We start from the raw sequence: 27028 nt of genomic DNA on the forward strand, positions 1-27028 counted from the left end.
TCAGATTTAGTGTTGTGTAGCTCATACAGAAAAAATGATGAAGAGCATAAAGGTTAAAAAAGAAGTCACTTAGATGCACACCTACATGAAATCTTAACATTTATTTACATAATATAAAAACTAAAACTCCTAAATTGAATCAAGCAGAAGGTTGTTTCCTAATAGAGTTTGTACAATACAGGGCAATGTCCCAGGTTTCACAGATTTATCTTTAGAGCAAAGCAATCCAAATAAGGCATACAATTATACTTCCAAAGCATTTTTAAGCACATATGCCAACAAGCTAAAATGTATATGTTCTATTCAGCAAAGATTCAGCAATTTTTTTTAAAGCTTCCAGCGACTGAGCTCCAGTTTAGAATCAACGCTAACACCACCCTAACCCCTGTCACTAGTTTTAAATACCTGGGCATATGGTTTGACTCCCACTTAACATTCGGGTTGCACATTGATACCCTGACAACCTAGACCTATGCCAAACTAGGGATACTTTACAGGAACAAATCCTCCCTAAGTCTCCTGGTCAGAAAGCTATCGCACAGCAGATGCTAATGCCAATTGTTGACTATGGAGACATAGTATATGGCTCGGCACCTCAAATCCACCTTAGCAAACTTGACACCCTCTACAATTCAATTTGTCGTTTTGTTCTCCAATGCAACTATAACACACATCACTGCGAAATGCTCAAATCTGAACAAGCTCCTCACCCCTACCACATGCAGCACCTATCATCTGAGATCAAACTCCAAAAGACTGTACATGGTCCCAAAGCTCAACAAAGTATCCGGCCGCTCCCCCTTCTCTTACCGTGCACCCCAAAACTGGAACAACCTACCAGAGACTCTCACATCCACCACCAGTTTAAGTTCTTTCAAATCTAAGGCTGTCACACATTTTAATCTGGTCTGTAACTGTTTCATATGCCCATAATATAAATTATCTTTAACTGTACATGCAATGTCTTGTATATAATGTATACCCTGTTCATTTATGTAACTGTATTTGTAACCATGTATTATTTGTCTTAACTCTGTGCCCAGGACATACTTGAAAACGAGAGGTAACTCTCAATGTATTACTTCCTGGTAAAATATTTTATAAATAAATAAATAATATGCTATATTCAGTTTCTTCTTTAAATTATAATGTGTAGAAAGCTGAATAAAAGATTGTGATGCATAAAAAAAACAAGGGCATAGATTCATTAGGAATTATTAATACAGTACATGTTATTTTTTTTAGCTGATTTACTGACCAATTTACTAAGAATTGTATATGTATGATAGCTGTGCATTAATTACCTAATTTGCATGGGAGCGTTTGGTGATAATGAAGGAGTTCCATGGTGGTCAATATTTGCAATTTCCTCCATTAACGCAAAGCAACTCTGCATTCAAATAGCAGACTTTTCAACCCTAGGGTAATGCAATAAGAATTATTACAGTAAACGTTAGCCGCAAAATGATGTAATGCATCTAATGCTTTCAGGTTATTGTGGCATCAGGGGGTGAACGTTAAACAAAATCATCCTACAATAACTAAATCTAATGACATTTTTTAAACAATATTTTACCCTATTAAGTCCTTATTAGCCCACATTGCCAGCTAGGCATAATAAACCCAAAGCTATACAGCACCTAAAGTTTAGTAAGGGGTTAATACAGTCCGTACACAAACATCTCTAACACTAAGTAACATGATGTCCCCATAGGCACGTTTTAACAAGGGGCAGTGTTAATGCCTTAGTAGACATTAGTGCCCAGCTAAAAATGGGGTTACCATGCCTAGCTGCCCAACTAGGCTACTAAAAGGTTAATGTGGTAACATGTTTATATAATGTATTTTTTAGCACATATTCCAGGTTGCATAGTCTTATTTGGACTATTTATATTGGGGCCATTACATTATATACATAATCACTATTTACTGTACCTAACTCCAGACTAGGGAAGTTGATAAAAATTGGTGGTAGCCCAAAATCTCAGGCTGCACTAGAAATAGATTTTAAAAAGATTAAACGCCTTAAAATAAATTCCCTTACTCCAAATTAAAAGAAGTGTAATGGAATGTCTATAGTTCTTACAACAACATTTTTACTATCTGTACAGTACCTCTAAAAAAACATTTTAATCAAAAAGTAATCCTATATAAATACACAAACACTATGATACACTAGAATGTGAGTTAAGGGGAAGGTGTGCTGCAAAGCAGTGGTAAATTATTAATGATATGTACAAATAGGAGTTAAATGTTGGCCATTGATTTTGCATATAATTAGCTTGGTGAATACCCATTAAACTCAGAGAAAATAATGTAACCTGTTATTTGCACTGATTTAACGGAGCTTAATGTATCTGGACCTTAGAGTGTCATTTTCCATTAGCTGCAGTTCAGTAAGCTTTGTTGTTTTTAGATGTGTCCCCAAAGATAATCCGTTTAGGATGGTCTGCAAAAATAATATATATATATATATATATATGCTCCCCTCTAAATACAGTCTCTGCGGGTTGTCTTATACTGGTAAGCTAGTTCCATCTGATCAATTGATTTGCTGCTGCTGTACACAGTATGATGAGTGCCGGTACACTCCAGCTGCAGCCACTATGAAATAACCTTGGAATGTGGGCCAAGCAGAAGGTGTACTTATGATTTGCTCTCCGGGTATTGTTCCAAAAAACTAAGCATCAATATTACATAAGGATGCAGGTTTTTAACCGGTCCGTTTGCTCTCTCATTGCCAGCTCAGTGTGAGGGAACACTGCTAATTCTTTACTATGCAGTTGGGTGTGCAGCTAAACAAATCTTCTCCACACAAGACGGACGCCGTCTTAATCACAAGGAGGTTATGTTTGATGTGATTGCCCAACGTATTACAAATAGTTTTTTTTTCTCCAAGAAACAGTTTTTAATTATTTAGATTATTCCTTGCAGCTTTTTCTGATAGACTTACTATGGGATATTCTAGGAGCTACGATTTGTGTCAATTCGTGTCAAAAGAGCCCTTTCCGATCACATTTGATTGCTTTCCTATTCTGTAAGCCCTTCATGCAGGTCCAAACCGTGCAGGAAAGACTTTTTGCAGAAGCAGTTTCCGTCCAGCTGTGCAAATATGAGCACAATGACCAAACACATTTTTTTTCCAACTAGCTGAATTCTAATAGCTCCAAAAAGTGCAACAGGCTAAACCACTTCTCACAACTCACATTTATTTCCGAGCCACCTCAAGGAGGCAAGATAGGAATTGCGAGCTCCCTCCAGAAACTTAAATATGGAAAATAGCTGAAGCGCTCAAATGCAGGTATATCTCAAAATGATAATAAGCCAGACCACTGTACCAGGGTACTAACCATTGATATAGTACCTATTGTGTCATATAATGGGTACTATCCTCCTGAAGACAGGTGGTGTGTGGTGCAACCCACTCACCATCAGTCTCATTGGCAGGTTCCCCTGAAAAATATGCAAATACTCACATCCTGGTAGGGCAGGCAGGCAGGCTGTGCAGCTACTCAATGCAATACAGGGAAAACGGAGACCAAAAAGCGCACCAGCACAAACGGAGCAGGAAGAAACCAGGACAAAAAAATAATTAAAAGGGCACTTTAATGTGGCAAAAGACCCATCCAATGCATTTCGAACGTCGCAGCGTTCTTTTTCAAGGATAAAACACAATGTGATAACATCCATTATATACCCTCTTACCTGTGGGCCATTTCGCGCCAAAAATCAGAACCTGATGACGTCATAACAGAGCGACTCAGTGCCGATCTAAGGGCAAAAGGAAGTACCAAAGGCAGTGTGGCCATTTTGGATGTGGGCAAACATAGGAACACAATAACAAAGCTTTATTGACCATTCCAGCAGAACAAAATACATTGCTGCTAACTGGACAAGCATATTTAAACAAAATAAAGCTATATTAAACTAAACTAATGCTTAATAAAGGGTACAATTATATCAAGGAAAAACATGAACAAGGTGGATTAAAAAACTAGCTGTGTTGCAACTAAGTTATATACAAAAAAAAGTTAAAAATACAAACCTCTAGACATGATTAAAAAAATGTGCAAGAAAAGTAAATTTAAAGACATATTACACATACATACTGCATAACACAGATTGTGTACCTAAATCATAGGAACCAGGGAAATACAACCATTATAAAATATGAAGTATTATCCACAAGATACATCAAAGAACAATTTAAGCTTACATATTAGCATAATATTTGCATGATAAGGCATAGGTTCAAAGGTTATAATGATAAGAATATAATGTCCAATATAATGACAATTGTCTTATTTAATCTGTATTACCAACTAATTACACCATAATACGTCTATCACAAAAATGTTTACAAAAAATGTGTTAGTTGCCAGTCAATGTTCAAGCCCATAGGGAAGCGCGTTTGGAGAGTGAAGATCCAATACGCCTCCCTACGGTCCAGAAGGTTGATATGATCACCTCCTCTAGATTTAGAAATAACTGATTCAATCCCCAAAAAGGAAAAATTATTAATTCCTCCCTGACCACATTCAGTGAAATGTTTTGAGACTGGATGATTAGTGTCTCTCAATTTTATGAGCCTTAAATGCTCTAACATCCTGACCTTAAGGGCTCTAGTCGTCCTCCCCACATACCTCTTGCCACAACCACATGTTATTAGATAAATCACAAATTGACTTTTACAATTTATAAAACTGTTAATCTTAAATTCCTTATTTGGTAATATATTCACACCATGTGGCGGTGGCAAGGCAAACTGGAAAAAAACTTTTGGCAGGCTTCATGTGTTTACATGCACTACAAGAGCTACATTTGAAGGAACCCCTAGTGATAAAAGGTTTTTTGAGACCAGAAGATTTGAGTTCACTTGGTGAAACATGAGATCCAATTGTTCTCGCTCTACGATATACAAAAGTAGGACCAGAATCCACATATTTTTTAAGGACAGGGTCCATGGATAAGACATACCAATGTTTTGAAATTATAGAGTTTACTTTTCCACTTTGTTTACTAAATTGTGAAATAAAAAGAGGACATTTGTTTTTTAATTCTGTCAGTCCATGTGAGTCCTGTTTAATACCAATTGTCTTAACATTGTTAGCAAGGCGAGAATCTCCAGTTGGATGTGTGGGCAACAATGATGCTCTCTCTGTATGTAATGCATTTTCAAATGCAATTGCTAAATGTGATTTGGGGTATCCCCTTTCCAAAAATCTCCTTGTAAGTTCCTCAGACTGAGAAAGGAAACCACTCATAGTGGAACAATTCCTTCTCAGTCTGAGGAACTGTCCCCTTGGTATGGCCTTTATGACATGGGATGGGTGGCAGCTGTCTGCCCTAAGAAAGGTGTTCCTGGCATTTTGCTTCCTATAAACATCCGTTTGGATTTTTTTGTCTATGTCTACAAATAATTGTAGATCCAGAAATTCAATGTGATGGAAATGAAAATTTAATGTAAATCTTAGATTATAAAGATTATTATTAAGATAAGATACAAAAGTGTGAAGTGTAGTGACATCCCCCCTCCAAATAATAATTAGGTCACATTTAATGGTAAGTTTTATTTGCAACTTATTGGCACTGCTATGGGTACAAGTTTTGCTCCTTCTTTTGCGAACTTATTTATGGGATGGTGGGAAGCACTTTTTATTTATTCGAGCACTAATTTATTTCGTCACAATATTGTTTTTTATAAAAGACTTGTGGACGACCTAATTATTATTTGGAGGGGGGATGTCACTACACTTCACACTTTTGTATCTTATCTTAATAATAATCTTTATAATCTAAGATTTACATTAAATTTTCATTTCCATCACATTGAATTTCTGGATCTACAATTATTTGTAGACATAGACAAAAAAATCCAAACGGATGTTTATAGGAAGCAAAATGCCAGGAACACCTTTCTTAGGGCGGACAGCTGCCACCCATCCCATGTCATAAAGGCCATACCAAGGGGACAGTTCCTCAGACTGAGAAGGAATTGTTCCACTATGAGTGGTTTCCTTTCTCAGTCTGAGGAACTTACAAGGAGATTTTTGGAAAGGGGATACCCCAAATCACATTTAGCAATTGCATTTGAAAATGCATTACATACAGAGAGAGCATCATTGTTGCCCACACATCCAATTGGAGATTCTCGCCTTGCTAACAATGTTAAGACAATTGGTATTAAACAGGACTCACATGGACTGACAGAATTAAAAACAAATGTCCTCTTTTTATTTCACAATTTAGTAAACAAAGTGGAAAAGTAAACTCTATAATTTCAAAACATTGGAATGTCTTATCCATGGATCCTGTCCTTAAAAAATATGTGGATTCTGGTCCTACTTTTGTATATCGTAGAGCGAGAACAATTGGATCTCATGTTTCACCAAGTGAACTCAAATCTTCTGGTCTCAAAAAACCTTTTATCACTAGGGGTTCCTTCAAACGTGGCTCTTGTAGTGCATGTAAACACATGAAGCCTGCCAAAAGTTTTTTCCAGTTTGCCTTGCCACCGCCACATGGTGTGAATATATTACCAAATAAGGAATTTAAGATTAACAGTTTTATAAATTGTAAAAGTCAATTTGTGATTTATCTAATAACATGTGGTTGTGGCAAGAGGTATGTGGGGAGGACGACTAGAGCCCTTAAGGTCAGGATGTTAGAGCATTTAAGGCTCATAAAATTGAGAGACACTAATCATCCAGTCTCAAAACATTTCACTGAATGTGGTCAGGGAGGAATTAATAATTTTTCCTTTTTGGGGATTGAATCAGTTATTTCTAAATCTAGAGGAGGTGATCATATCAACCTTCTGGACCGTAGGGAGGCGTATTGGATCTTCACTCTCCAAACGCGCTTCCCTATGGGCTTGAACATTGACTGGCAACTAACACATTTTTTGTAAACATTTTTGTGATAGACGTATTATGGTGTAATTAGTTGGTAATACAGATTAAATAAGACAATTGTCATTATATTGGACATTATATTCTTATCATTATAACCTTTGAACCTATGCCTTATCATGCAAATATTATGCTAATATGTAAGCTTAAATTGTTCTTTGATGTATCTTGTGGATAATACTTCATATTTTATAATGGTTGTATTTCCCTGGTTCCTATGATTTAGGTACACAATCTGTGTTATGCAGTATGTATGTGTAATATGTCTTTAAATTTACTTTTCTTGCACATTTTTTTAATCATGTCTAGAGGTTTTTATTTTTAACTTTTTTTTGTATATAACTTAGTTGCAACACAGCTAGTTTTTTAATCCACCTTGTTCATGTTTTTCCTTGATATAATTGTACCCTTTATTAAGCATTAGTTTAGTTTAATATAGCTTTATTTTGTTTAAATATGCTTGTCCAGTTAGCAGCAATGTATTTTGTTCTGCTGGAATGGTCAATAAAGCTTTGTTATTGTGTTCCTATGTTTGCCCACATCCAAAATGGCCACACTGCCTTTGGTACTTCCTTTTGCCCTTAGATCGGCACTGAGTCGCTCTGTTATGACGTCATCAGGTTCTGATTTTTGGCGCGAAATGGCCCACAGATAATGGATGTTATCACATTGTGTTTTATCCTTGAAAAAGAACGCTGCGACGTTCGAAATGCATTGGATGGGTCTTTTGCCACATTAAAGTGCCCTTTTAATCATTTTTTTGTCCTGGTTTCTTCCTGCTCCGTTTGTGCTGGTGCGCTTTTTGGTCTCCCTTTTCCCAGAAACTTAAATAGGCAGGAAAGGGCGGAGTTTCATTTTAGTAGTGTCTACAGTTGTGTACATATAGCCTCAAACCTCCCTCCAAATAAATTAGGGAGAAATGCCTCTGCTGAAAAAGGAGCACACCTAAGAGATATGCTAATTGCTATGCAAAATATATTTCAATGAGTCACATCCTTCACCTCGTAAAATATTTCCATAAGGCCAATACTGACAAGTCTACAGTAAGTGACCCTAGTGATGAAGGGGGTACCCAGAATCATCAACTTCTGCCATTCAACGCAGCAGCCCTAACATTGAACTAAACCAGATGCTGAGACATGCTATTCTCACGGCATACTTTTGAGCTCTACTACTGACACCTATAGCCCCCTTCCCGTGACTTCCATTAAAAGCAGAACATTTCAACTTCCTGGTTGACAGTTCAATGTTCCATGAGCACAAAAAGGAAAACATCCCTAGACAAAGCACGTCGGCTCTGACGTCATCAGTGAGCAGTGTTCACTCAGGTGAGCGGCTTACTAGGGGCTTGTTCCTCCTGCACAGCACGAGTGTCGATACTGACTGTTTAACTTGATTAATCAGCTTAGTTTTACTACATAGTCACTAGTGGCTTCTCTACTATGCAGCCCTGCAGGATTTATTGTCGCTTTAGCACAGTGTTTCTTTATAGGGATACCTTTATATCTATCCCCTACCCTTCCTTATTTTCTCCATTGTAGGGCGCTATAATATGGCTTAGACCATTACTCACCTAGACAATCTGCCTTTTCCATGCATATCAGTGCATCAAGGAGTTTCTTTTTATAGGGTGGCTGTGGAAGTTGTTTTTTGCTTAATTTCCCTTCCTTCTAACAGCCTATTGGTTCACTGTAATCTGTGATTATTTTTCACTTTGCAACTTTTTATTTTTGGTCTGCAACAAGCAGACCAAATAATAGCCGCTGGCTTTCAGTAGGAGACTTTTTGTCCACTCTGCGCAATTAATTGTACATTTTCTGCAACTGGCAGATGAATCAATTGCAATTTGTTGCTGTTACTGTCAATCAGCATTTGAAGTTATAGAACTTCAGACAACATCATTGGTTACTATCTACCTTTTAGAACTCTACTCATCTAGGTTCTTAATTTAATGTTAGTCACCTCCAGTTTGCTGACACCACTTGTCAGCGTGAATGCCTTTTTAACTCATTGTTATTTAGCAGTACTCCTCTTTTTATTTTTTTAAGCTTCAATACAAAAAAAATGCTATCTTCGTCATTTACACTTCAATTATTGAGGTTTACTATTGACTCATATTCTCATTCGACTAGCTTCACTCTATCCCACTTAGGGGTCCTTACACCACTCTCATTTACATACACGCAAGTGTTTTTTCTGCATACAATTGAGGAATATGCTATCTCTCCTCCTTTTTGGTTGTTGAGATGCCTTTTTTTCTATTATAATAAGAAGCACACCTGAGGCACCTCCGGAGACCCCAGCATCAATCCGATGCAGGAAAAAGGCCTGCTTTTTTCAAAGTGCTGTCTGTCTGCTCATCAGCAGCTTTTCACCACCTTCTTGCCAAATTTTTGTGGCAAGTCTATTTGGAGAGAAACTCTCCATTCTAGAGCGGCGATCAGCTGCAATAAGCTAATTGGGGCTACTAGAATACAGCGAGTTTGAGAAGCTGTCGATGAGCGATGAAAAGTGGCTTATAGCTTATAGCCGAGAGGTTTGCGTTTTTTTCCCGGGGGAAAAAAACTCAATTTTTGAACCCTACTGCTCTACGTGTCTATTTTGTGATTTACCCCTGTCGAATCTAACGTGTCATCCAGAAGAGTTTCTCAGGACTGAATACAGCCCTTAGAAAAAAATCGGTGCTCAATGAAACAGCAAATGTATAAGCATATTTGGTTGTTGGTGATCCTTAAGAAAAGTCTGTAAACAATATCAGTAGTATTTCTGTATGTTACCACTCCTCTTTTCCCCTGTAGAAGGATAGCGTGTATGATAAACGTTGATGATGTCAAAAAGGCAACCAGCTAAACCTGTTTTGCACCAGCGTGTTGCAAATATAGTATGCACAGTTGTCCGTTTGAAGACGCTAAGGGGGGGAGGAGGGAAAAGCAGAGTCAGCTACGCAGCTCCAGACCGCCACCACAGCTGTTGAAGAGAAGCCGGCTCAGCGCTGTAAACTTCTTCACTGGGCTGTTAGGTTTCCCAGGATGCCTCCGGGTGTGGTTCTGTCTGTGTCCACTTCAGTGTTGTGTGAGCGACGTCGTGGTGACTGGAAACGCTGGTGGAGTCAGCTGGAAACCGCGCAGCTCTGCCTGTATAAGCCCTCTGAACCACAGGCAAGGCATAAGGGATGGAAAGTAAACGTGGAGACCTCCAGCACAGCATGCATCCGTGCGCATGCTCAATAGAAGGAAAAATCCAATAGGATAAAAACCGGAGCACAGCTATCCAAAAATGAACTGGTAGAAACAGATACCAACTAAAGATTTATTAGATTAAAAACAAATACATGAAAAAGGTCCTGGCAGATCCTCTAATGCGTTTCACGCACAGGGCGCTTTGTCATAGAGTGACCTGTCAGGATGTGCAACAATACTAATAAAGGGTCACTCACAGCTGTATCCACTGATTAAAGAATTGAAAACGTAGACACACCTACAGTATACTGTGTACACTAAGGATTAATGAATGTACACAATGTTAATAAACACAGTTAACATGATTAAAGGCATGTAAACCCTAACCATGAATAGCAAAGCTGTGACCAACAATACATGAAACTTATATATCAAAAAAAATAAAAATTAAAAAATAATAACACAATAACATATTTCACATGTTACAAAGCCAGGACCAACATGTAGAAAACAAACAACAATTAAAAACTAATACCTTGTAAATAATCTCTGAATACAAAATATAATTAATTAATTGAGCTGAAAAGCAAAATAGTACATGGAGAAAGACATATGTCATACACTACATATCAACACGTGAAAGTTACTATTAGAGTAACAAACCTAGTATATAATCTGAAAGCATTAACCTAATGATCCGTTTGAAGATATACATTTAGATATGTCTAACATGACAGAAAAGATAAGGGGAGGAATGGGGGAGAGGGGAGGGAAGGGAAGGGAAAAGGAAGGATAGGAAGGAAGGGGGGAAGGGGGGAAAGGGGAGGGAGGAAAGGAAGGAACTGTTGTTATCAACAGTGAAGATTGGGAGTCCTATCTCCCAAATGTTCAAGCAGTACTTAATTCCATTTGCGCCGTTGGTTTAACTGCTAATCCTCCCAAGTGTACCATTGGTCTGAAGGAGGCAAAGTATTTAGGATATTCAATTGGGAGAGGATTGGTTAAACCACAAGTAGCGAAGGTGGAAGCTATACAAAACTGGCCCAGCCACTTACCAAGAAACAGGTAAGAGTATTTCTAGGTTTGACGTGTTACTACAGAAGGTTTATCCCAAATGGTGCCACAGTTGCTGCCCCTTTAACAGACCTCACAAAAGCAAGATCCCCAGTTACAGTTAAGTTGTCTCCAGAGGCAAATCAGGCTTTTATGTAATTGAAAAAAAGCTCTCTGTGCCCAACCTGTCTTGGTAACCTCAGACTTTTCTAGAGAGTTTGTAGTACAGACAGATGCCTTTGATGTCGGCTTAGGGGTTGTCATTTCCCAAGAATACCAGGATGAGGAATACCCCATTTACTTTTTGAGCAGAAAGTTAAACCCACAAGAATAGAACTACTCCATAGTAGAAAAGGAATGTCTGGCAATAAAGTGGGCTTTAGAGGCTCTTTGTTATTACCTGTTAGGAAGAAAATTCAGGCTAATTACAGACCATGCTCCTTTACTTGGATGTCCCAGAATAAAGAAAAATCTCAAGGGTGACTACTGTAGGTGGTTCCTTAGTTTCCAGCCCTTTAATTTCAGTGTGGAACACAGGGCCGGTCTGAAACAGGGAAATGCTGATGGGCTTTCCAGGGTGCACTCCTTGATGTCCATGGTCACTCACCACAGGAGGAATGAGCTGGTGGAGGATATGTGAGAGGAAAGGTGGTAAAGTTGTAGAGGGGAGGTATATACCTCCTGCTTTGGCAAACTACACCTGCCCCTACTAAGGTGTAAATATCCAGGGGAGGTTCTGCAAGCACAGCCAGGTGCAGATCACCTGACCTTAATTAACAGAGTTAACACCATTTTCAATTTAGAAGATTGCTTTTTACATGCCAACAAACTCTAAATCAGACAACTATTCGATTATGCAGCTGCTTAGGTCACTTTAATAAAGGCAACTAGTATATAAACAATCCAGTAACTTATAATATTAGGGAGTGGACAAAGAAACTACCTCAGTATTTCTCAACCCTCTTCTCAGTAAACTAGACCAGATTTTAGGAATAGTTAATGGATTACAAGTACACCGCTGTACATGGATGCACTTATTTTATTCAGTACTGTACTGTATGCCTAATTGGTTGGTTATCTCCAAAACTTGACCTAGCTGGATTTCCCGGAAGAAAAGGCTGAGAAACAATAAACTGGCTTTTTAATCCTACATGACATTCAGTGCCCTTCCCCTACTGCACTTCATTGCCAGAAAGAGACATCATGTCCCCTACAGTTGCTACAGTACTATTATTGATGGGAAGAAGCAAGCTTTACCTTATTGGATTTAAATCATCCACTATTAATTCGCCTACTCATTTTCAGCACTTTATAGTGACCAAATGCCTTCTCCCAGGTATTCATTTCCTATTAAAACAGTATTTTGTAACAGCCAAAAGCAAAACATCAATCTTGTAATAAATTGAAAGAGTCTTTATACTATATATTGGATTTTAAGAGAGAAATCAAACATGCACAGAATAGAGCTATTTGTGAACTATGAAATAAGTTTGAGTAATTTAAAATAGGAAATCACTCATGGCCTGTACTTAAACAATACAGTATATTCTCTTGTGTGTTTTTTTGTCCATCTTATAATTGCTGAGATCACTTTAGTGCTGCTAGTGTTAGGAAATTATTAAAGAACATGTTTTTGGCACAATCACATATATTTGTTTCCCAAAATGAAGCTGGATCACTTTCTGGAATATTGATCTTCAATTATCAGTTAATTAGAGAGAACTGATAAAAACTTTAACATCTGTACTCAGCAACAATTGAAAGTATTTAGCAAAGACAAATGTTATGCAACTTTTCCAGACTAATTGGGAAAGTACAAGATCCTTCAATCTTTTGTGTTGTGGGAGATAGGAAAAATAGAGCATTCTTGAACATAAAATTCAACTTCCCCTACAAACAAATGATACAATTAGTTCTTCCTCACACAGGTCATGTTAACATTATTTCCTACGTAGGTGGAAAAAAAATCATACCTAACAAAAAGCAGAAATCTACAGGCTAAAATAGTGATTTGTGCAAGCAAAACTACTGCCATTGGTTGTTCTGTTACAACTGTTCTGTTTTACTTCTCCTCTATACCCATATTTCCGGGTCTGGGAGGGTGTAACGCCATTGTGTAAGACATTCCTAACATCATGTTATTTAAAGTTAATTCAAGGTTGTGCTAACATAACATGATGTTAAGTCTATGATATTGAGATATATAACAGCCATTGTTTTTTCTCTCATAGTTTCTGCTGACATTTTAGCTCAGGGGAAACAAAATACTAACTCTTTAAATTGCTACAGGTGCTGCTTGGTATCATTACAACATGGCAGAAAAATAGAAAGTGAAAAAAAAAAGCAATAATGTACTGTACAGTACAGTATATTAGATTTACAGTCATATAATTAATACCATGGATAATGTACATTCTGTGTAAGCCCTAGACTTTGGACACTATGTTTTGACTAAGGCATTTATTCAGTAGAACCCTGAACCTTTAAGAAGGGGGCTTGATTGGGAGAGGGGGCCGAGGCCACTAAGTATAGGGCAGTGTAGAAGTTTAGGCAACAGTAATGGTCAGAAGAAGGGGGAAGTTTTGGAAGGGGGTATATGAATGATAGGGAGGAAGTACTTACCCTTTTTCTGCTTGTAGTCATGAGTATCCCACCCCATCACCACTTGTTTTGGTTATTGGTTGTATTTTATTAGTGCATTATTGGATTTGTTTGTAAATATTGTAATAACAAAATTAAAAAGAGAGAGAGAAAAGGAAAAAAGGAGAAGAGAACAAAAAAAGTATGTGGTTATGCACTGTGTTTGTCACAGCTGTCGTTGGGGATAGTGTTAACATTGCACTTGAGACGGATGGATCAGTTATTCAGTTGGAAATAAGGTGGGGGAAGGTGTTGCTGGGCTGTGGCTAGGGTGGCAAGTCTGGTTGTCCTTCCAAGTTGGCTGCTGGTATTTATATATCTCCTGCTTGGTCGGTATAGCTGGTGGGCTTTAGGGTTATAATATATAGTGCAGAATAAATGAGTTCTTCAGTATTAGGTGATTCCTATTTTATTTGGACTAACAATGTATGTCATAGGACAAGCTTTTGAGAGTTTTCCTCTCTTCCTCAGGTCAGCAATACTGATATACAAAGGTTTCTATGACTTAGACAGGAATTGGAAAAAATAAATATAAAAAGGAAGAATTAAGAACAGAGAGATGTATATGAGGTGGGGTGGGAATATACATCTCTCTGTTCTTTATTCTTCCTTTTTTTATTTTTCAATCCCTGTCTAAGTCATAGAAACCTTTGTATATCAGTATTACTGACCTGAGGAAGAGAGGAAAACTCTTGAAAGCTTGTCCTATGACATAAATTGTTAGTCCAAATCAAAAAGGTATCACCTAATACTGAAGAACTCATTTATTCTGCACTATCGCAACTGGACTAACGCGGCTATTTCTGTTATATTTATATATTTATAGTCTTATGGCATCGTACCACATATCACTATGATCAATGTCACACAAATGGTAACACACATACTGTAGGGTGATTTAATAAGAAATGCGAGTTTGAACTCTTTTTGAGCTCCCGCTCGATGTGTCTGAGCCGGAGAGCTACTGCTCAGGAAGGAGCACTTTTTGGCATGCAATAGAAGCTTTCTGAATAGCTACACATACAAAATCATTCGAGAAGTGCTCAAAATGCTTGATGACTTAGGGCCTCATGCAGTAAGCGTCGATTAAGTGAAATCGGCAAGCTTACCGATTAGTTATGTTAATGGCGATTTTTCCTCTCCGTATGCAGTAAGTGCCGAATACATTCAAAATCAACCCGAAAACAAATCCGCCCACTCTCACGATGATTAGCCGATCACACACAGGTGTATCGGCGTGCGTGGCGGGGTGCTGATAGGTTGCCCAATCACAAATCTTGCTGAATCAGGCGAAACAAGCATGTTTTGGATTGCTCGCCATATTTAAAGGCAACGTGTACTGCTAATCATTCTCTGTGTTGTTGGGAGTGAGAGAGAGAGAGACGCACAGAGCTGGCTGATTGAACATTTGCATATTGACGGAGAGACTTGCTGTGTATTGGGTGAGCTTTGTCCATTGTTGTTTTGTTTACATCTTTGTCTTGTTTTATATGTGGAAGTGTTTCGTGTGATTGGCTGTACATTAGTTGTCTGTTTTTTGTGAGTGCTGGAAGTATGCCCGCAAAGCGTGGGAAGAGTGATGCTGGTGGGAGTGGGAGTGCTACTCGTGCGAGTACGCGTCGGAGTGAACGTACTGTTCAGGGGAGTGATGTTGCTGGTGCACCGAGTGGTGTTGCTGGGAGTGGGAGTGCTGTTGCTGGGAGTGGGAGTGTTGTTGCTGGGAGTGGGAGTGCTGTTGCTGGGAGTGGGAGTGCTGTTGCTGTGAGTGGGAGTGCTGTTGCTGTGAGTGGGAGTGCTGTTGCTGGGAGTGGGAGTGCTGTTGCTGGGAGTGGGAGTGCTGTTGCTAGGAGTGGGAGTGCTGGTGCTAGGAGTGGGAGTGCTGGTGCTAGGAGTGGGAGTGCTGGTGCTGTGAGTGCTGCTGGTGGCGCAGTTGCTGATGGGGTGGATGGTGGTGGCGTGCTTGCTGGTGGGCAGCTTTTGGAGTCTCTTCCATTGGAAGAAGGAGAGTCCAGTCAGCACCAGCCAAGCTCTGACCCTAAACCTGCTCGGAAGAAACGTGTGGAGAAGCCACGTAATCCTCGCTTCAATGACCAGGAAAATACAGCTCTTGTCACTGGCATTCTGGAGCACTATGACAGTATATATGGACATTTACTAGGTAAGTGTACCTTTACATTTATTATTCAAATACATGTAATCCTAGGTCATCTGAGTTTTGTTCATATGCAAATATGGGTTCAGAATATCTTTCTATGTTAATTAGTCTGGAAACACAGCTTTTTATCATGCCTTACAAGGACAACTAATCACAGGCGGTCAATTTGCCATAACTGCATACAATATGAATGCAACCTTGCTTACATGTATAGGTTTAGTAGTGAATGCTCATGTGCTTCACATATTACACATAAAACAGCATGTTTGCTATCTCTTGGAACAGCTAGCAGTGAAGGAAACTGGTGCTTCTATTATTATTAATTTACCTCATATATTTTATATGTTTTTCAAGGGCGGACAAGTTCAGCAAGCAGAAAAGAAATGTGGGACACAATAGTCATTGGTGTCAATGCGTGTGGGAATCATGTGAGGGACAAGCGGAATTGTCACAAGAGATTTGATGATATTAGGTCCAAATTGAAAAAGAAAATACAACACCAACGCGTGCATGCTACTGGCACTGGAGGTGGCCCGACACCACAACGTCTCATATTAAGTCCATTGGAGGAGCTGCTTCGGGCAAAATTACTTCCCATCGTCGTGGAAGGCTTACCTGGTGACCGTGATATAGGAATTTATCCCTCACAATTTCCATCAGGTGAGAAATATTAATGTAGTGTCGTTGCTTACAGTTATTTTGCATATTTACACTGCTTTTTATACTGTCTTCACAATATAAGCATACCTGCATCTATATATGTATATGTCTGATTCTGTATATATATATATCTCAAAATAGACATATATGTTGTAGTCCTACTAAAAGCAGTAACTAATATAGCACGTGCCATTGTGTGCTCATTTACATGTGAATTCCCAAAATGCATTGCTGCAGTGGAAGCAATTGATGGTGGCCGAAGATGGGGAACAACAGGGTAGTACACATGTGTAACACATGTTAATGAGAAATTATTACTAGCTACAGGTATAGAACATAAATATGTATAATATTATTGTGTATTTTATTTATTTTACTCCGACAAACATGACATTACTGCCTATTTTAAGCATGCATCAAATATATTGCATGCAACGGCCTACAAACATCACTTGCACTAACACATCTATAGTTGTTTATGAAAAGGTCCATTTTTGCTTTAAGTCATATACAGACAGCATAATGAGGCACACGTATCATATGTTATGTCATTGTTTTCATAACTTAAAAACTGCACACGACTATTTAGCTCATCTACCATTGTGTTTAAGCAGCTGCAATTAATATCTCATCACAGCATACACTTCAACAGAGGGGGTGGGGTTCAGCACACACACTAATTACAGCCTCATTTTAGGGTCAACTTAGTTCACACCATTTTCACCTGTTTCAAGTAATTGAAAGGTGTGGCTGATTAGGCTTTTTGTGGAAGGGAATACCGTTCTTACAACCTGACTAGCACAACTGAAGTTAATCACACTCATTTGAAAGCTTCACTTTAGCTACTAAATGCCCCAACAACTCATTACTTATCAAAGCGTACGTCACACATTAGTTCACTCATATCTATAGTTGAACTACTACTATCAACGACACATTATCACACACTGCATGTGTTGTCTTGTTTAGTCACAGCCACATTCATGTGTGCCACATCTTATATTAATGTACCACACATATCCTCTACCAAAAACAACACTTTTTGCAATATGACCACCTTCATGATAACCATTGTGAATGGTCATCTCATGATAGTTATGTACATTATGATACTGATATCACTACACAACATATGATTTTTATGTACAAATTTTATCTATTTATCCTCACGCATTACTGCAGGAACATAGTATGTTTTATGTTAGGGAACTCAAAAGTTCTAAGTACACAGGCATGTACATTGTTATTACAACTATTTATGTTCACTTTCACACACACATTTTGGGTTAAGGAAATGATGCTGTTAGGTACTCATAAATACAGAACATACAATAACTGTTTGTTCAATATTTACACATGTAAATGTAAAACTTATGTTATTGTTATATATAGTTGCCCCTGAAGGACATGTGTCACCTGAGACTGAACAAGTGTCTTCACCTGGGTCAGCCAGCTCAACACACCTAGAAGGTGAGTGTATCAGTTGGTGGCCATATAACATGTGCTCTTCTATATGTTATGTTGTCATGTTCATTATTTGTTTTGCACATCTTCTTTAAATAGGATTACTTAGTGTCAGTGAAAATGAAGTGTAAGGCAACATGTATTGTGTTAGTGATGTTAACTATCATGTAGGAGTTGTGAGTTTACAGAAAGTTTTCATTCACTCATATTTCATACTGAGTCCAAACATTATTCTTAAGTCAAGGTAGTTTTTAATGTGAGGTTATAAAACGTATGGAAACATGTTAGTTGTTACTTATGACACAGTAGAATTACATAGTAACACAGCAGAGATTAACATGCCATTTAATAATGTGTACATTTATTTGTAGAACATGATGAAGAGGATTATGATGATGATGATGATGATGATGATGCCGCCGCCGCCATAGACACACAAATACAAGCAAGTGACCATGAAGAGGTTCCAATTGAAACTGTTTTACCGCCAAATCGTCCAGCAAATACCACATATGATGCAATTGTAGCTTCTGAGGGAAAAATTGTGGAAGCAGAAAATCGTCGCCATTCTGACCTGATGACAGTGCTGGAAAGGATGATTGCACTGCAGGAAGAAACAGTTTCACAATTGGCACATCTCCACAGAGTCTTCATTGAAGTGCCTAAACAGTTGCAAAAAATCAACACCTCATTCGAAGCATTAGTTGTTCAGCAAACACAAGCTAATTACTGGAGAATGACTAATGTACCACAATTCAACACCTCACAGGCAGGATCTGTTCATGCAGGTCAGTTTTCACCACATGCTTCTGATATTCATTCACCAGGCCCAAATGTTACCGGTCAAGTAGCAGACATTGCTGTGCAGGTTCCTGACGACATCCTACTGCTGCCATCTGTACAAAATCAGCAGCTGACACCTACAAAGGAGGCAACAAAAACAAAACAAGACACACATGAAACAGACCAACCATCACTTGTGCAGTGTCTACCAACTTGCTCACATGTGTCAGTGGGCACAAGCCCTGTCCGTGAACAGTCACTACCCAAAAGCGCTGTAGGTGAGTCACTGCCCAAAAGCCCTGTAGGTGAATCGCTGCCCAAAAGCCCTGTAGGTGAATCACTGGCCACAAGCCCTGTAGGTGAGTCACTGCCCAAAAGCCCTGTAGGTGAGTCACTGCCCAAAAGCCCTGTAGGTGAGTCACTGGCCACAAGCCCTGTAGGTGAGTCACTGGCCACAAGCCCTGCCCGTGAAGTGCCAGAGGCCACTCAAAGTGGCTCTGTTGTGGCTAAAGTTGGTGGCAAAAAAAAAAGGAAAATTCAAGAGACAACAAGCAGGCCTGTTACTCGCTCGCAAAAGGAAAAAAAAATAAAAATTTATAATTCACAAAATATGTCTTTGGCCTTGTTTTGTTGACTTCAGATTATCTAATTACTATTGTATGTATGCTGAAGACTGTGTTGTTTCCAAACTTTCAAGTATGTTCTTGTACACGTGAAGTTTTGGAAATGTTAACACTCCTAATTAATGAATAGTGTTATAAATATTGATGTATTAATCGTCTGTTCAGTAATGGTCCACCAGGAGCTAGTTGCTAAGTTTAGAGAAGCTGCCATTGACTTTGCAGCAAAACATTGCATTTGGGTGTGTTAATTGATGTAATCATTGCATGTGCATATTATTTTCATGCAATTATAAAAGCACCTATTTAACTGCAAACATCTTTCTTGTACGTGTACAGCAGGATTTTGTGTTAAATATTACTTACCTTTGGTGGCCATTGTAATGTTGTCCTTTAATCATTTGTGTGTTCTTGTTTCAAGAACATCTCTGAATTGATACTAATATATATGTAGTATGTATTGATACATGCACACACACACACACACACACACACACACACACAGACACACACTGTGTGTGTGTGTGTGTGTGTGTGTGTGTGTGTGTGTGTGTGTGTGTGTGTGTGTGTGTGTGTGTGTGTGTGTGTGTGTGTGTGTGTGTGTATATATAGTACTATCTAAACTGGTATAGATGTATTTACACTATGTATAAACATACACTTCATGCTTCCTTGTGAAAACACACAATTTTAATAATACAGGCCTAATGTTTGACAACTATACTAAGTGTGAGCCTCTAACATTATTGGGTGCAAACAAATGTTTATTACTTAATTCACTCATGTTTATCACCATTTAAATAGGTTTCATACAAGGCCTACTTACTGCCATCAATATGTTGTTTGTACTGTACTCCTGCAATATAAAAAAAATAACTATATATATATATATATATATATATATATATATATATATATATATATATATATATATACATATACACACACACACACACACACACACTATACATATAGTACAATATACACTTTATATATATATATATTTATGAGAGAGATATATTTATATATATATATATAGATACACACGTATTTAAATTCATGCAGACAGGTAGTTAACCAGACTTTCAAATACACACAGAAATGTATGTGGGAAAAAAACATTTCATTTTGCAGGTGTGTGTATTTACTGATATGGCTGTCTAAGCACTATTTTCACACAGTGCTCTTTGTTATTTTTCAAGAAAACTCAATGTTACTGAAATAAAAGTGTAGGAATGTTTTCACAAACGAGATAAAAAAATGATACATGTTTTTCCCACATTCGCCTATCACTAACCACAAAAGTTAAACCAATTAAAAGGACACATCCAATTGGCGTTTGAAATAAGGAGTAAAAGTAGTTACTTTTGTTGACCTTGAAAACGAAACACAGGAATTTGTTAGCCATTGAGCAGAATCATTTTGATGAGCAAAGAACACAGAACTGCACACATCTTTTGTGCTACTCTGACATGGCTGATGAATTCGTTAACAATATGAATCCCCTCTTAGGTTATAAGTACATGGTTTCAGAAGCTATTTTGAACAGTCGCGGACACAAAGCGAGCACACGCCAAATCTATGATTTGATTCGAGCAAAATATCCTTATTACCAAGACCGTAGGCATGCGCGGAATTTTAATTCATCAATAAGATTCACTTTATCAACTAATGACTTTTTTGAACGTGTGCAGGATAAGCTAGAACACACCTATGGTTTCTGGAAGATTGCAAAGGAAAAGCATTTTACCCTGAAAGAGGGCACATATATTGTTGTGAAAGGCATATTTATTCCTAATGCCAATAGCAATGGATCCGCTACTACTGTTCCGTGTGAATCGATACCTGCTGCAATATCTGCACCCTCCATTCCTGAAACCCACATTGTACAACAACAAAACTACTATGATTATGTACCAAGCCTTTCAGCTGAAAATGCATTGGAATGGGTACCCGAAGAAATGAACCTACCTCCCGACCAATTGTTTGAAGAAAGCAGTGGCGATTCCTATGAGCGCTTCATGGAGGAGATGTGTGTCATACTGGATTCAGCGGGTGGGTCAAGCGTGGATGAAAAAGCCTTGCATTTCTGGAGCGACCAGTTGCAGGCAGACGAAGAGTTAATTCTAGAAGAATGGTAAATATAACAATCGTTATGTGTTGACTCTGCGTTTAAACTTTTTTTTGTTTTTTGTAACCACCATTTTCACTTTCAATGCGTGGATACAGCGTAACATTGCACACTGCATAACATGTAGCGATCACAAACACATTGTTTCCTAATACAATATAGTAGAACGTGAAAGAGTAGTACACATTGCTGACGGAATAAATATACGTACTTTCCTATCCCTTAAAACATATTAGCAACATTTTACCCTAACTCTAACACATACCTGTTTTGTTATCATGCAACATCTACAACATTTAAAACCGGGTCCACCACGTATGACGTGGGACCCTTGTCATGGGCCAAGGCGTCCTTAAAAAGGATTACGGATGTAAGTCCCGCCCCCAAGCGACGTGCGCGCCTCAAAGCCTATTGGCTGTGTTGTTTTGTTATAGTTACGGTAACTGCAGTGTGTCATACACTGGGGGCGTACACTGGGCGTTAGCCGAATGTTAATTGAGTGGGAGGAGTGTTAGCGTGCGTTTCACGCTGGCTTAACATGACGTCACACGTATTGCATTTGCGCATTGTGTTATCGGCCGTGCTTTCTGTCCAAACACGTCTGTTTAAAAATAATACAGATGTACTCGTTTATAACGAATGTAGTTTCGTCTTCATTGTATTTGAAATAAAGATTTTATGTTTACTGGTATTTTCAACATGTATTGAAGGCACAACGTACGCATTGTTTTGCGCATGCGCTAACAGTTAGTCGACCCAACCGTGAAGTGCGTGCGCACACTAAGATGTGCGCGCACATTTTTCAGTATACAGGCAACGTTCACTTCATATACATAGTTATGCCTGCTACAAATTTAAATAAACATTACATACTGATACTGCACCGACACACTTTATTCGAGCAAATACCCAGTATGTACCTGGCAGATACCTGGAATGCGCCGCTCCTCACCTCTGACAAGCCCCGTTGTGTTTGCCTTCCTAGCCTGGGTTCATGCCTGGGTGACGGGCGGCTGATCTGTTAAATGATAATGATTAGGATTTAATAGGCTGCAATGCTTCGCGTGTCTACCAGATGGCATAAATTCATGAATTGTAATGCAGTATATATATATATACTGTGCAGTATTGCAGCCAGCGGGAATAAAATGCTTCAATCCCTGCTTGGAAAATACCTCAATGCACTCGGGCTGAAAACAGTCACAAACCTCAATACACCCGGGTATACCCGAATTCGTGGGACTAGCCGAGCTCGAATAAAGTGTGTCGCCAGTGTATACACTTGTAGTTCTAACATATAAGTGAGTGACGTGTGTATATACACAATCATATAGAGCTGTGTAACGCGTTGTCACGGATACATATATAGTAAGGTGCCATATTTGACCATCATGTGTTTGCTGTATTTCAGAGATGTCAGGGAAGATACAATCGGATCAATGTATGATTTCAGAAGAGTCTACCTTTATATGAGATGATTGTGAGGAGGAGGCACCGACTACTATACTACATATGGAACTAATTTTATATTGCTTGCAGCGCTTATTAACAAACAATTAAAAATGTGATACCCTTATGCCTATATTGCATAAGCACTTAATTAACATAATGATGTTGCAAAATAGTGCCTCATGAATTTTTATTGTGTGTTCTTTAATGACTACTATCATTTTATGGCATGGTGTGTTTTATATATAACAACCATTCCCACTCTGCTAACACATTTGTGAATTCTATTGTGTAATGGAACGTATGACTGTCCAAACTATGTAACAATAATAATAATAATAATAATTATAATATGAGCATGTTCATGTATAGCGCTGCTAGTTGTACACAGCGCTTTACAGACACATTTTTCAGGCTGAGGTCCCTGGCCCGTGGAACTTACAATTTATTTTTTGCTGCCTGAGGCACAGGGAGATAAAGTGACTTGCCCAAGTTCACAAGGAGCCGACACCGGGAATTGAACCAGACTCCCCTGCTTCAAACTCTCAGTGCCAGTGTGTGTCTTTACTCACTGAGCCACTCCTTCTCCCAATGTAAAGGACACTTACAACCAACTAGCCATTTCTTGTTAAAAATCTCTTGTTACATGGGTATGTTGATAAAATGGTTTGGGACTGTAGCAAATAATGTTATTGGCCAGATGTTGTGGTCCCCTACAATGCATGATGTTCTGATTATGACATCAACATCATGTAATGAAGTACGTTTCTGTGTATATTTCATTAACCTAACTAACTATAGTTTACTGTGTTTATGAAACGTTCTAAAAATACATAGTATAGTCAATATGATGATATAAGCTACCATAATAAAGCTGGTGTTATCATTTGTCGGTGTAATACATGGATCCTACACAAATTGATACAGACACAAACAGTTGTCTTACAAAGTGTGTCTATGCTAATGTGCACGTGATTGACGTTACAATTGTGAGAATACTTGATAATTATCATCATGATAATGATGAAGTGACGTGATTTATATAGCAAAAATATTACCAACATTGTCATATTGGTAAATTAGAAATGCTAAATGACTGTAACATTTGCAACAAAATTGTGTTTTCTGTTAACAGTTTTACACTTGGTACATGTAGTACACATCCACACACGTGTGACTTATACATACACATGTCACAAATGTAAATTAATGTTGACTATTAATTCCTAGCATTAAAAAACACCTACATTGCTAAATATAAGATGTAGTACGCATTGTTGTGATTACAGGCATTCATGCATGGAGTGTTATGATCAGTCAATTTCATCCGTGATGAATGAGCTCCCGTAAGTAAACAAATAAGTACAGTTATCCCCTTGTCTCCAAACACATCTATATTACATTAATGGAATTTATAAGGAAACATACATAAAATGTGATGAAATGTGAGTAATCATTTTCTAATACAATGCACATGAAAGCTCAAGAGTAGCTAAATGCATATACATGATACAGAAAGTACATGTATGTTACATTTGTGTTAAAACCAATATGTTGGGTTTTGACTTCAAATAATTATAGGAAGATTGATGTAGGCACATCTTATGAGAGATGTCAGCAAATATACATACCATGATCAGTCATACTGGAGATATACCTATAATGCAAAGGAACAATATATAAATTGCAAACATTGACATGCCATCTTCAGTACCGTAAACAACACAGCAAAGTGTGTATTTGGTGTTAAATGTGCAACACCATGTATATTTCATGACATTCAAAATGTAAATCAGCCTGGTGTACACATCATATGGATGTACATGTTACACTGCACCAATAACATTGTATGTAAGCATACTAGAAGCATGAATGAGTATGGGCATAATATGTGTATTGTGTTAGCATAAGGAACAACACAATGCTAAAATATTAGTGCTTTGTTACCCCAGTTGTATTCACATACACACAACTAAAGTACAATTGAAGAGGGATTATATAACCTGTGCAACAATAACATACCGGTGCCACATCCCTTTGTGCACACAGCAGAGAGAAGAAAGGTGTGCAACCCATATTCATCTGTGTCCTACCAGAAGGGTATATAAAAAAACATTATTGTTAAGATAACATAATGTAAGTATAAAAGTAGAACTTGGAACATATATGTTTTTACTTACAAGAAAAAAATGAATTGATGAGATTCTGGCGTGTCTGGCCACCACTGGCTGTTTGTTCATTTTCAGCAGCTACATGGGTGGGATGCTCGTCTACTAAAGGCTCAGCTAGGTCTGATTGTACATTGTGCCTGAGTGCAACATTGTGCAAAATGCAACAGGCAAGGATAATATCAGACACTTTTTGAGGCTTGTATAGAAGAGCCCCACCAGTTCTGTCCAGACACCTAAATCTGGTCTTGAGTAGGCCAAATGTCCTCTCTATAACAGATCTTGTAGATATATGGGCTGCATTGTACCTGTCCTCTGCTTCAGTTTGAGGGTTTAGCACCGGAGTCAAGAGCCACGGCCTAATTCCGTATCCTGAGTCACCTATAATGAATGGAGCACACATAAGCTGACATTAGTGATCAAATTGTACAATGCCAACATTCCTAAATAAAAATGTGTTTTGAGTTAGAACATGTAAATGTGTACTCACCCAGCAGCCAACCATGTTCAAAATGTCCCTCTTCGAACGCATGGAAGACTTAAGAGTTCCTCAGGATAGAGGAATCGTGACTGGAACCAGGGAATTTGGGTACCACATGCATTATCCTCATCGTCGCATCACATACCACCTGTACATTGAGTGAATGGTAGTGCTTACGATTGCGGTACACATGCTCACTCTGACTAGGTGCAATCAAAGCAACTTGTGTGCAATCGATTGCACCCAGCACACATGGTATCCCTGCTATATTATAAAAGCCAGTCCTGACTTCCAGCCACTCTGTCGCCTCTGTAGGAAAATGAATATAATTCCTAGCGCGTCTATTGAGTGCATAGAGAAACTGGGTCAAGGCCCGCGAGAATGTAGATTGCGAGACCCCGCCCACTATGCCCACAGTTGTCTGGTATGACGCGGAAGCAAGATAATGTAATGAGCACAGCATTTTAACAAGCCCAGGGACTGCACGACCTCTGGCTGTGAAAAAATCTAAATCTCCCCTTATCTCCTGATAAAGAGATAAGATTGCTGCTGAACTCTAACGATAGCGACTTACAATCTCCTCCTCACTCATCCCATCTAACAGGGTTCTCTCCCTGTACAGACGCGGACGAGGCACAACTTGTCTCCTCTGTCTTCTCCTCTGATCTCCTGTCCCTCTACCTGTCCCTCGGCCTGTCCCTCTCCCTGTCCCTGTCGTATCCGCGTGACTGTCCCTGTCACTGTCCCTCGGTGTGTCCCTCCCTTGCCCTATATGATTCTCTTGATCATCAAGCATGTCATAGAAAAGAATGTTCCTCCGTCTCCTAAACAATCTCAACATTTTGAAATGAGTAGCTGTGAATGAGCAGGTAATGGGCGTCCTTTAAATAGGTATGTGATGATGTCAGGTGACATAGTAAAATGCAAGGTGTTACATTAACATAATAAAGTACTTCTGTGGCAAGCTGTGTGCAGTTCTTGTTATAAGTATTTGTTGTGTGTATTCTGCAGGGAATGATGATATTTGGCAATGATGTGACGTGAACCTTTGTAGAAACATTGCTTGCAAATAAATAGTTGCATGTGCAATGCATGTAACACTTGTGAACGCAACAGTCAATCATGTAATTAGACAAAAAGGCTGAGATTGACGTGGGAAAAGTTTTGTGTAACATGTGTAATTAGGCATGTTATTGTGACATGTTGACAACAATGAATAGTCGTGTGCATATGCATGCATTTGTGTAATGAGGATAGTTGCTATAGAATGAGTTTACAAGGTGTCCCAATGCTGAATTACTGTACATGTGTGTATAAGTTAGGTTGAAGTGCTT

At 38.5% G+C, this 27028-nt stretch overlaps 1 long non-coding RNA gene across 1 annotated transcript in view; it reads right to left on the reverse strand.

Moving 5' to 3' along the window:
- Window positions 1-27028, reverse strand: part of LOC142470473 (uncharacterized) — a 243092-nt gene that overhangs the window by 52374 nt on the left and 163690 nt on the right. The window contains exon 4 of the long non-coding RNA XR_012789270.1: window positions 1305-1418. This is a non-coding gene — a long non-coding RNA (uncharacterized LOC142470473). The remainder of the gene's footprint in view (window positions 1-1304; window positions 1419-27028) is intronic.

The sequence above is a fragment of the Ascaphus truei genome, chromosome 1 (assembly GCF_040206685.1).
Source record: "Ascaphus truei isolate aAscTru1 chromosome 1, aAscTru1.hap1, whole genome shotgun sequence".
Lineage (NCBI taxonomy): Eukaryota > Metazoa > Chordata > Amphibia > Anura > Ascaphidae > Ascaphus > Ascaphus truei.